At 47.8% G+C, this 9,786-nt stretch overlaps 1 long non-coding RNA gene across 1 annotated transcript; it reads left to right on the forward strand.

Moving 5' to 3' along the window:
• Window positions 1–3,920: 3,920 nt before the first annotated feature.
• LOC118589961 lies at window positions 3,921–9,563 on the forward strand. Its single transcript, XR_004945697.1, has 4 exons — window positions 3,921–4,143; window positions 4,564–4,782; window positions 5,661–5,720; window positions 9,444–9,563. It is a non-coding gene; the product is annotated as an uncharacterized LOC118589961 (long non-coding RNA).
• Window positions 9,564–9,786: the final 223 nt, after the last annotated feature.

Raw genomic sequence — 9,786 nt, forward strand, 5'->3', positions numbered from 1 at the left:
CCCTGTCTCGAAAAACAAACAAACAAACAAAAGTCAGCAGTTGATACCCATGACCATGAAGAAAGTCTTCTCCTTAGGAGAAGTTGGCACTTTTCACTGTGTACCATGACTCCAGCCTGGTCCCAGCAGCCTGTGCACCCAAGTTGAATCAAAGCTCATGATAGCCTTGAAAAGGAGATCCCACACCACCATATCACAGAGGAGTAAACTAGCATCGTACCTTTGACTTGCTCAAAGCCACGTAGCAATTAGGGGTGTGGCAACAAGAGCTTCCTAAAGAAAGCGGTCTGTGTGGTTTTACTTGGATGATATTTTCCAGCTTGTGAAGGGTCAGGGGTGACAGAACTGAAGAGGTTCTTGTGGAACCCACAACTGTATGCAGCATGACAGACCCTGTTTCTCCCTCTCTGTAGCATGCACAGTTTTCTCCCAGCATGTGGGGGACTTCCCAGAACCCCTTGTAGATACCAAAAAATTCCTCCTATAAATGATATCTGACCGTCAGAAGCAGCAAGGAGAGCCTCCCGCGTGTTGCCGTCAGCGGCCTGATGAACTCCTTTTATCTTTAAGGGACCTCCTCTCAGGTAGACCCGGTCCTTGACTTCACCATGGAAAAGAAATTCAGGGCAAACCAGTATGATGAAGACTTGAAGTGAATTTGTTTGTTTAATTATTTATTTAAAACTTTGTGTAAAAATAAAGAAAAGCTTGCAAATAGGGCTGGAGAGATGGCTCAGTGGTTAAGAGCACTTACTGTAACTCTAGCTCCAGAGGATATGATGTGATACCCTCTTCTGCTCTCCAAAAGCATGTGGCATACACGCAGATACACACACACACACACACACACACACACACACACACACACACAAAACCAACAACAACAACAACAAAAAAAAAAAACACTTGCAAATAAAGAAATTATGCTGTAGGTCAGACCAAAGTCTACCCATCTCCATGAATGTCTACAGCTAGAGCACCCATTCTAAAGCTTCACGTTGGGTTTTACACTTTCACTATCAATTATATTTTTATGCACTTATCCATCACAGATGAAAATATTGACAAATCAACAAAAGAGTTAAAAGTAGAAAAACAGTTATGTTTCGATCCTCCTTCATAACTCATGTGCCCATTACGTGGAAGAATGTATCTTTACAATGGGCATATGTTGGACCTTGTGGCTTAAGTTACATTAATCAAAGAGTGTGATTTACAGTGTTTCAAGGTTAAGGAATATCCTTTCGCAAACAAAGATGTAAAGTGGATTTATGAAGGTTATTCTTTGGACCTGAGAAAGAGAGAGGAATGCTTCAAGTTCAAGGTTACAGGCCGACCCAGCTCTAGGAAGCACAGTCCACCCTTAACATTGCTGAGGTGTCTTAGGAAAGCAAGGACCACCTCTGCGGGCAGGTTTGGCTTTATCAGCGATGTTCAGAGTTTCCTGACTCTGTCAGCCATGAAAACCATTTCCCAAGGCCTAGGGCTCTGCCCTCCCATGTCCCCTCACTCCATCTTTCTGCCCTTCATTGGTATCTGCGTACACAGCCCTCTCTGTGCATTAACTCATCTCTAGATTTCTCACAATACTGGGGACATGGTAAATGCTGTGTAAATAGCTGGTAGACTGTGCCGTTTAGAGAATCGGGTTTTCCTGGGTATTTCCACTCTGTGGCTAGTTGACTCCCTGGATAAGGCACTCAAGCAATTGATGGTCTCTCTGGAATGCTGTGAAATATGTTGGGCATAAGTATCTGACTTATTTATTTATTTTTATTTGTATGAGTGTTTTGCCCTAACTGTGTCTGCGCACCATGTACATGCAGTGCTCATGGAGGCCAGACAAGGGCGTCAGGTCCTCTGGAACTGGAGTCACAGATCATTGTGAGCCACCATGTAGGTGCTGGAACCCAACCTGGGTCCTCTGGAAGAGCAGCCAGTTCATTTAGCACAGAGCCCCTCTCCAGCTCTCTGACATGCTTTTATTAATCTGTGATCATTTATTTAGACAATTTGGCATCAAATTCTCAGAGTCTGATGTTGGGGCATTACTAAAACCAGGCACACCAGGTGGTATGCTTTTTGCCTTACCCAACAGTTATACACTACAGCCTGTCATGAGCACCCATGTGATTTTTACCCCAAAAGTGGGCACGGCAGTGGGTTTGCTCTAACTGTACACTGTTCTCTGTTGGCACTGCAGGGCTGTTAGACAGAGCTCAAGGAACGAGACCTCTCATGTAGAACGAGGTGCTTTCTGAGACCTACCTAGCAAACTCTGCTGGGGTGCGTTCGTCAGTCCCACTCAGCTGACTGGCAGCGTCCAGATGAGTGAAGACCCCCAAGAACCATTTCTCTTTTGCTTTTCACGTAAACACACTTTCCTTAACATGCTCGTTGGTATCCGGAGATGCTGATGCTAGTGGAGAATTTTTTCTTTTTCATTACATGCTAGTAATTCTGCCTTGTAGGCAGTTAACACAGAGAAGGTCTCAGGCCCTGCTGAGAGTGGTGCCAGGGTGGTAGTCTGGTATTGTATAGCTGCCTGCAAAACACACATGCATTCTCAAGCAGGAGTTCATAGTCTGGGCTGCAACGGCACAGGACAGTCACCTCCATCCCCATCCAGCAGGTCTAGTGTCGGCCTAGCCTGTAGTCTAGCAAGAGTCTCTTAGAAAAGGCAGTCCTGGTTCATTTCACAGACCATGCCTTCTGTCTTTCAAAGATAGCATGAGACCAAGCAGTAGTTTTCTGCACACAGCCCTCTTCCTCCAATCAGCTCCCCACCAAGAAAACAGAGCAACCTTCAGACAAGCCAGGTCAGCCTCTCTCCTACCTCTCCGACTAGAGAAGGTTCAGCTTCAAGTTAGCTTCGCCAGGACTGGCTTCTCCCACTTCATCTCCACCTCACTCGTCCCTCACTCACCCTGCGCTGCCACACTGACTTCCTGGCTAACTGCCCCTTCCAGCTTACATGCCGTTCCTAACGATCTCAGAACTGAAGGCCTCCAATCTCAGGAGGTCTCGCCTAGAAGGTCACCTCATCAGAGAAAGCCTCCAGCCCTTTTCTTTCATGTCATTTGGTCTCATATATTTTTTTTATTATTATTATCAGAGCACCAATGACTTCTCAGGATCTTCCCATCCACAAATGTTCCTTCCCCAGTGGGAAGACTCAGGCCATGCAGGCCTCATACACATATGATCCACCAAGCCTGGATTCCTCTCCAGCGGCCCCCAGTCTGGAATTACAGCCAGGGCACCAGCCTACTTCTTGAACAAGTGTTGGCATTTTGTTCCCAGCAGCTCCAGTAATCAGATGCTAGCCCCAGACCCCGTGATTCAGTCAGCAGCCTGAGAAGGCTGGGTCAGGAACACAGGGACCTTCTTTCTTCTGAAAGATAGCAGCGTTCCAAAGACTGGGGCCACAGATGAGGGCTGAGCAGCAGGGCTGAGCAGCAGGCCTGAGAACTGACCTGCATACTGGAAGACGACCCTCCCCTGCACTGTGCCAACTGTGACATTTCACAAACTAGGCAATCGCCCAGCTTTACAAAAGAGGTGTTACTGAGCTCTGGGATTGCCATGTAGCTAGTGCTGGGATGGAATTGGATTTCCCTTTTCAGAACAAAGACAAACACACTCCTCTGGGAAGCCCATCCTGGGAGAAGCTGCACGTAGCAGAGGCCCCACTTCCGTGCCAAGCATTCAAAGCCCATTGCCCAGCCTGCTTGCTTCAGCCGTTCCTGGCAGAGTATACCGGAATTCTCCAGCTTTGAAATCTAATTGCCTACCATAGCCATGAAGCCCATTTCCAAGGCAGAAAAAAGAAAATTGAAAGGAGAGAGAAAAAGGAAAATCAAAAGAAAGGCACATGGGTTGTGGGAGCAGTTCTCACGGAAGCAGCTAAGATGAGCCAGCTGAGTGTTTGACGCTCTGCCTTTGGGGGAGGCCGGTTTTATAAACCAGCCACAGAAAGCAGGCGTTCAGAAAAGGAAAATCCAAAAAGACAGTTTCTGTCAGCAACAAGGAAATGGAAGTCACAGGCAAAACCAGAAAACCCCCTCCCTGGAGTAACCGTGATCTGCAGGATAATTGGGCCAAGCTCTCTCATCCGGGAGTGCACACTGATGGCCATGTCAGGTGGAGTCATGCTTTTGTATTGTTCTCATTTCTAAGCAATGCTCTTGTCACAGTGTTTTAACCTCTTCCCTGCATGGGGGAGGGGAGCTGGGGGTGGGGGGAGAGCTTTCCTCTACATCTCCATCAGACAAATGCAGCTACTCCAATGAGCCGCCCTCTCCTGCAGACAGTCCTCTTATCATAGGACTGGTCCACTCTGGGCGACCCTGTGTTTCTCTTGCTTTAAGAGAGCAATTTCCTAGAGAAAGGGGAGGGGTAGGTGGGTGGATGGGGCAAAGCTGCTTGCTAACCTTGCTACCTCAGCCTCAACTTCTGAAAATACGGTAGGGCTTATCCCAGAGAACAGGGTTCCCAGGTTTCAGGCAGCAGTCAGTGGGTGTTTAGGGCCCACAAGTTGTCTTGTGTCCATTTTATTTGTAGGACCCCAGGAACTGCTTAGCTCTGACAATTTTAGGAGTTTGCCTGGCAAAAGGACACCGTCTGCAAACATCTCAAGTTCAATGGTGACCAACGAGTTAGGGGACTCTGCCACTACGGCAGAGTCCAAATCATCAGGCTTCGCTTGGAGGCTTGAAATGAAGAATGAGATCCTAGAATCATATACAATAATAATGAGCCTTGAGATTTCATTTTTAAAAGGTGAGTCATTTCTCAAATGAGTCAGAGGTGTGGAAAGTGATTGACAGCCATTGGCAGAATAGAAAGATATACTGTAAAATCGCCACAGCCAGAATGAAGAGGCTCAAAGGACACACTACCTACCCCCACACACACAAACACACATTCTGCTACCAGGATATTGAGATAGTGGACCCCCCAAAATTGGAATTGCCCTGGGAGCCTCAGGCTGGGAAAGGAAAAGGCTGAGGCCTGTGCCAGCCAGAGGGAGAGCTTGACCCCCAGATGGCCACTTTAGGCAGTTCTCACAAGTTGTCAGCCCAGTGGGAGAGATGGCAGGTGGCAGGCAGGACCTCTCCTTCCCTGGGACGCAGATCTTTGCTCTTTGTTGAAGCGAAATTTCGTGTCAAGACCCCCAAAGAGGGACTTGGGGGCCACTTGACCTTTCTGCGTCTCTTCCCAATGTTACCACAACATTACCTAATGTTGTTGAAAAACAGCAACAACAACAACAAAAACTCTCTTTGTTTTTCACTGTTGTTACTTCCTGAGAGCATGTCACCGGGCTCAGTACAGGGCTCCCAGGGCCCAGACAGTCCCTAACAAGTCCGGTGACAGCACTGGCTGTCTGGCAGACATTAAGCACACCCCACAGTCTGAGAGGGCCTCAGACCTGTTTGCCATCCCACTTCTCGGCTAGGTTCTGACTACCACTTTCATCTCACCAGTGGGCTCAGCCACCACCTCAGGTAAGGACAGCCCTTCTCGTTGAGGTACAGGCCAAAAGGAAACAGGGAAGAAAGAGGGGAGAAGCAGAGGTGAGAGCAGATGGCAATTTTACAGCCAGTCTTTGATTTTTAAATGCTTGCTGTATCCGGCTATGTGCTTTCCCATGCTAGGTGTCAGGAGCAAAGTGTAACCCCCGCCGCTGCAACTCTTTCAGAGCTCCTGAGATGATGGTAAGTGTTAAAACAAACCATTCAGTGCAAGAAGAACGTGAAACCCAGGTGCCAGCAGGGATGCTGGGAAAGGGAGCTTGGGAGCCAATGTCAGTGGACTAGGGCACTTCTGTGTGCTTGGTCCTAGGAAGAATTTTGTGACTCATCTAACTCCTCACGCAAGCCCGATGGAGCAGGCACTCTTACAACCTCCTCACAGGCTCAAATAGGGTGACATGGCCTTCCCAAGACCATGGGATGGACTTGTCATGTGAAAAAGCCCAGAGCCCACAGCCTGGCTGCATACAGTCATTGCCCCACTGGAGATAGTGGGTATCTCAGTTACATTTCTATCGCTGTGATGAAACACCAAGTCTAAGGCAGCCTGTAGAAAGAAGGGTCTGTGCTTGGGCTCCTGGTTCCAGGGGGTTAGAGTCCATGATGGCAGAGCAACAGGAACAGCTAAGAGCTCACATCCCAAACTGCAAGCAGGAAGTAGAAGGCACACCAGGAATAGCATGAGTCTTTTGAACTCTCTAAGCCCACTCCCGTTGACATACGTCCTCCAGCACGGCCACACCTCCTAATCCTTCCCAAACAGTTCCACCAGCTGGCCATCAAGGATTCAAACATATGAACCTATGAAGGCCATTTTCATTAACCCCCACAGTGGGCACAGGTCAGGCTGGCTGCCCACTCCTTACTAGTGTGCTCTTGCCTTCTCTCTTAGTCAGATTTACACCTGCACACATGGATGCAGGATTCACAAATCAGCTGTCTCATCCATGCTTTCTCTCAGGTAAGCACACACATACATTCACAGATGCATACCGGAATCCACACATTCTTGTACCTTTTCACACTCATAGCATATATGCACAGACTTCCTTCAACTGTATTCTCTCATATTCCCACTCTCTCATGCTGCCTCACACCTTTATGCACACCTGTACACCTGTACCCTCACACATTCCCATACTCTTGCACATCCCATACACTCTAACATCCTACACACCTTCACACATTCCTACACACACAATCTCACACTCATACACATTCCAACAACTCTAACAGTCCTACACTCCCACACATTCCCATATACTCATACCCATTTCCCCATAGTCTAATATTCCCACACACTCACACTCATTCTCACATACTCTCACACATTTCCACAAACACATTCCCATACAGCCTCATCCTCACAGTCTCTCACTTATACATTTCCACTGCATACATTCTCTCTCTCTCTCTCTCTCTCTCTCTCTCTCTCACTCACACACACACACACACACACACACACACACACACACATGCATACTCACACATGCACACACTCACACACACTTGCACATACTCACTCACACACATGCACACACTCACTACAAATCATTTCTTTGTATTGGGCATGTTTAGAATTCTCCCTTCAGCTCTTTTATTACACACAACTAATTGATATCAACTACAATTCTCTCCTGACCTACAGAACATTAAAGGGTTTCCTTAGACCTAACTGCACACTTGTACTGGTCAAGCACCGTCCTCCCACCCCTCCTACCATCTTTGTTTCCAGGCTTGGTAACTACTACAGTCAATGAGATCAGCCCACTTCATTTTCACATGTGAGCGAAGAATTGTAGCATCTGTCTTGGGTGCCTGACATAATGTTTCATTAACATAATGTCTTCCCAGGACCTACATTTATGTTGTAATGCATGACGATATTTCTTTCTTTTTATGGCTGAATAATATTGGATGGTGTACAGTTATACCGCAGCTTATCTGTTCATCTGTCTGTAGACACGGTGTTCGCTCTCCATTACTGTAACACAATACTTGAGATAATCAACTTATATAGAAAAAAATCGTTGTCTGGCCTCATAGTTTTGGAGGCTTCAGCCCCTGATCAGCTGGTCTCATTGCTTTGGGCTTGTGGCAAGTCAGCTCATCATTGTATGTAGTGTATGCTAGGGCAAAACTGCTCATTTCATGACCAGGAAGCAAGAAAGAAAGAATGGGCAGGGGGAACCAAGGGCTCCTCACAGCCCCTTTCAGGCCACACTCAGTGACCAGAAGACCTCCACTAGCTCTCTTGAAGGTTCCCCTACCCACTGGAGACCAAGCTTTTACCACACAGAGGTTTGAGGCTCTGCTCTTGTGGCCGCCTTCCTGCTGGATGTGGGCTCTAGCTCTCTGCCCACCATCTTGGTGGTAGCATTGAGTTACATACATATATCTTCCTCTCCACCCCCTGAAAATCTCTTGGTCAGCTTCTGAGAGATGCCGAAATTATTAGAGAATCCTTCTTCTGTGGACCAGTTCCATGCTGGCAGATGTGGAAGGATGCTCAGAGGACTCTGGGACCACGGGGAGGTTCTGATCTTCTGGCCTGATGGAGCTGACTTCCTCCCAGAGCTGGCATTAAGGACAGTGAGCAGCCAGTTCTCTCCATCTCTAGCCCAGGTCTCTCCAGTCACCCAGGACCAGATTCCTTTTAGGTGGCAACCCCTGGAGACTCCAAGCTCACATCTTACTTGAGCTGCAAACCCCGTGACAAAGAAGCCTTTTCCTCAGAGCTCCAGAAGGGGTCCTTAAGGCTAATGCTGGACTGGCAGACTGCATCACGTGTGAAGTGCTTCCTGTGTCTAAGCAAGGGTCCTTCCACAAATTAACAAGTTTCTAGAAGAAGGGGGCTTGAATGCCAGCCACATGTGCACAGCTGCTGTCCACCGTGCTCTGCGAGCACACTTCCATAGCTGCTCTCCTTGCTGGACCCATACTGGGCCAAGCCCGCTTACCTTTGCAGCCTCCTGGGCTTGGCAATATGCTTTATGCAGAAGCCCATCCAGCTACAGTCATCCCTCGGCAGTAAAAATCCTCCTCCTGTGACTACCCAAATCTTCAGGTGCTCAAGTCCTCCCCATCAAATGCCACAGCATTTGTGTATAACCTATGTAGATCTTACTACACACTTTAAACCATAATGTCGGTGCTATGGAAACACCTGTGTGGTGTCATTTAGGGAACAGTGAAGAAAAGCCCACACATGTTCACTGCAGGTGATTGTCATGATTTTCTACCTGCACTTGGCTGAGTCCCTGGATGCGGAACCAGCAGACACAGGGGTCTGACTGGACACTAACTGGCGTTGCTTCTGCTGGTACCCTGAGTATCTGAGTGTTCTCAAAGGGTTTTGTCTCTTCATTTTTATCTCTCAAATAGACAAAAGCTCCCTTGAAGACCAAGCTGTATCCTCTCCACTTGGTGTCATCTGCAGTCTGCTAAAGTCACACACACGCAATTTCTCCTTATCTTTTGACACTTTGGTGAATGTTGTGTGAAGAAGTTGGTGGGCCCCAAGGACTCTCCATCTCCTAGTAGGTGTGCCTGGAGTCAAGGAGGCATCTAGGCTTCAACTGATGTGGACCAAGAAGCATGTTTAATAAAGAATTTGTTTTTGAAAATTGGCTTTACCTGGTTAAGAGAAGGCTGAAACAGGGAATGGAGGAGCCACGGTGACCCCAGGCAGTTACTCCTGGAGACCAAGAGGTTTTCCAAAGGGGAGCTTGTGAGGGAACATCCAGGGATCTTTGGTCTCAACAGCTGCTGCAAGCATCTTAGAGAGAAGAGCTGTACCTGAGGCAGACAGAACCAAAGGCTCTGGCCACTCTGCCTTGTCTGGGTCTCATTGTCACTGTAAGGCTGGCCTCAAGGGGTGATGACTGCTGTCCTTTCTCCCTCCAGATCCTGCTGCTCGCACCTATTGACTAGCTTGGATCTACAGCCATTCACGGGAGAAGATTCTGGACAATATGGCTGCTGTGGGATGTCTTTCCATATGCTGTGAATATGTGTGGCTCCCATTGGATAATAAATAAAGCTGTTTTGGCCCATGGCAAGAAAGCTTACAGCCAGGTGGGAAATCCAAGCAGAGATACAGAGAGAAGGGCAGAGTCAGGAGAGACACCAAATCGAAGTTCAAGGAGCAACATGTAATAGGATGCAGGTAAAGCCATGGAACACATAATAGTTATGGGTTGAGTTAAGTTATAAGAGCTAGCTAGCAGGAAGCATGAGCCATAGGCCA

Source organism: Onychomys torridus, chromosome 8, assembly GCF_903995425.1.
Source record: "Onychomys torridus chromosome 8, mOncTor1.1, whole genome shotgun sequence".
Taxonomy (NCBI): Eukaryota; Metazoa; Chordata; class Mammalia; order Rodentia; family Cricetidae; genus Onychomys; species Onychomys torridus.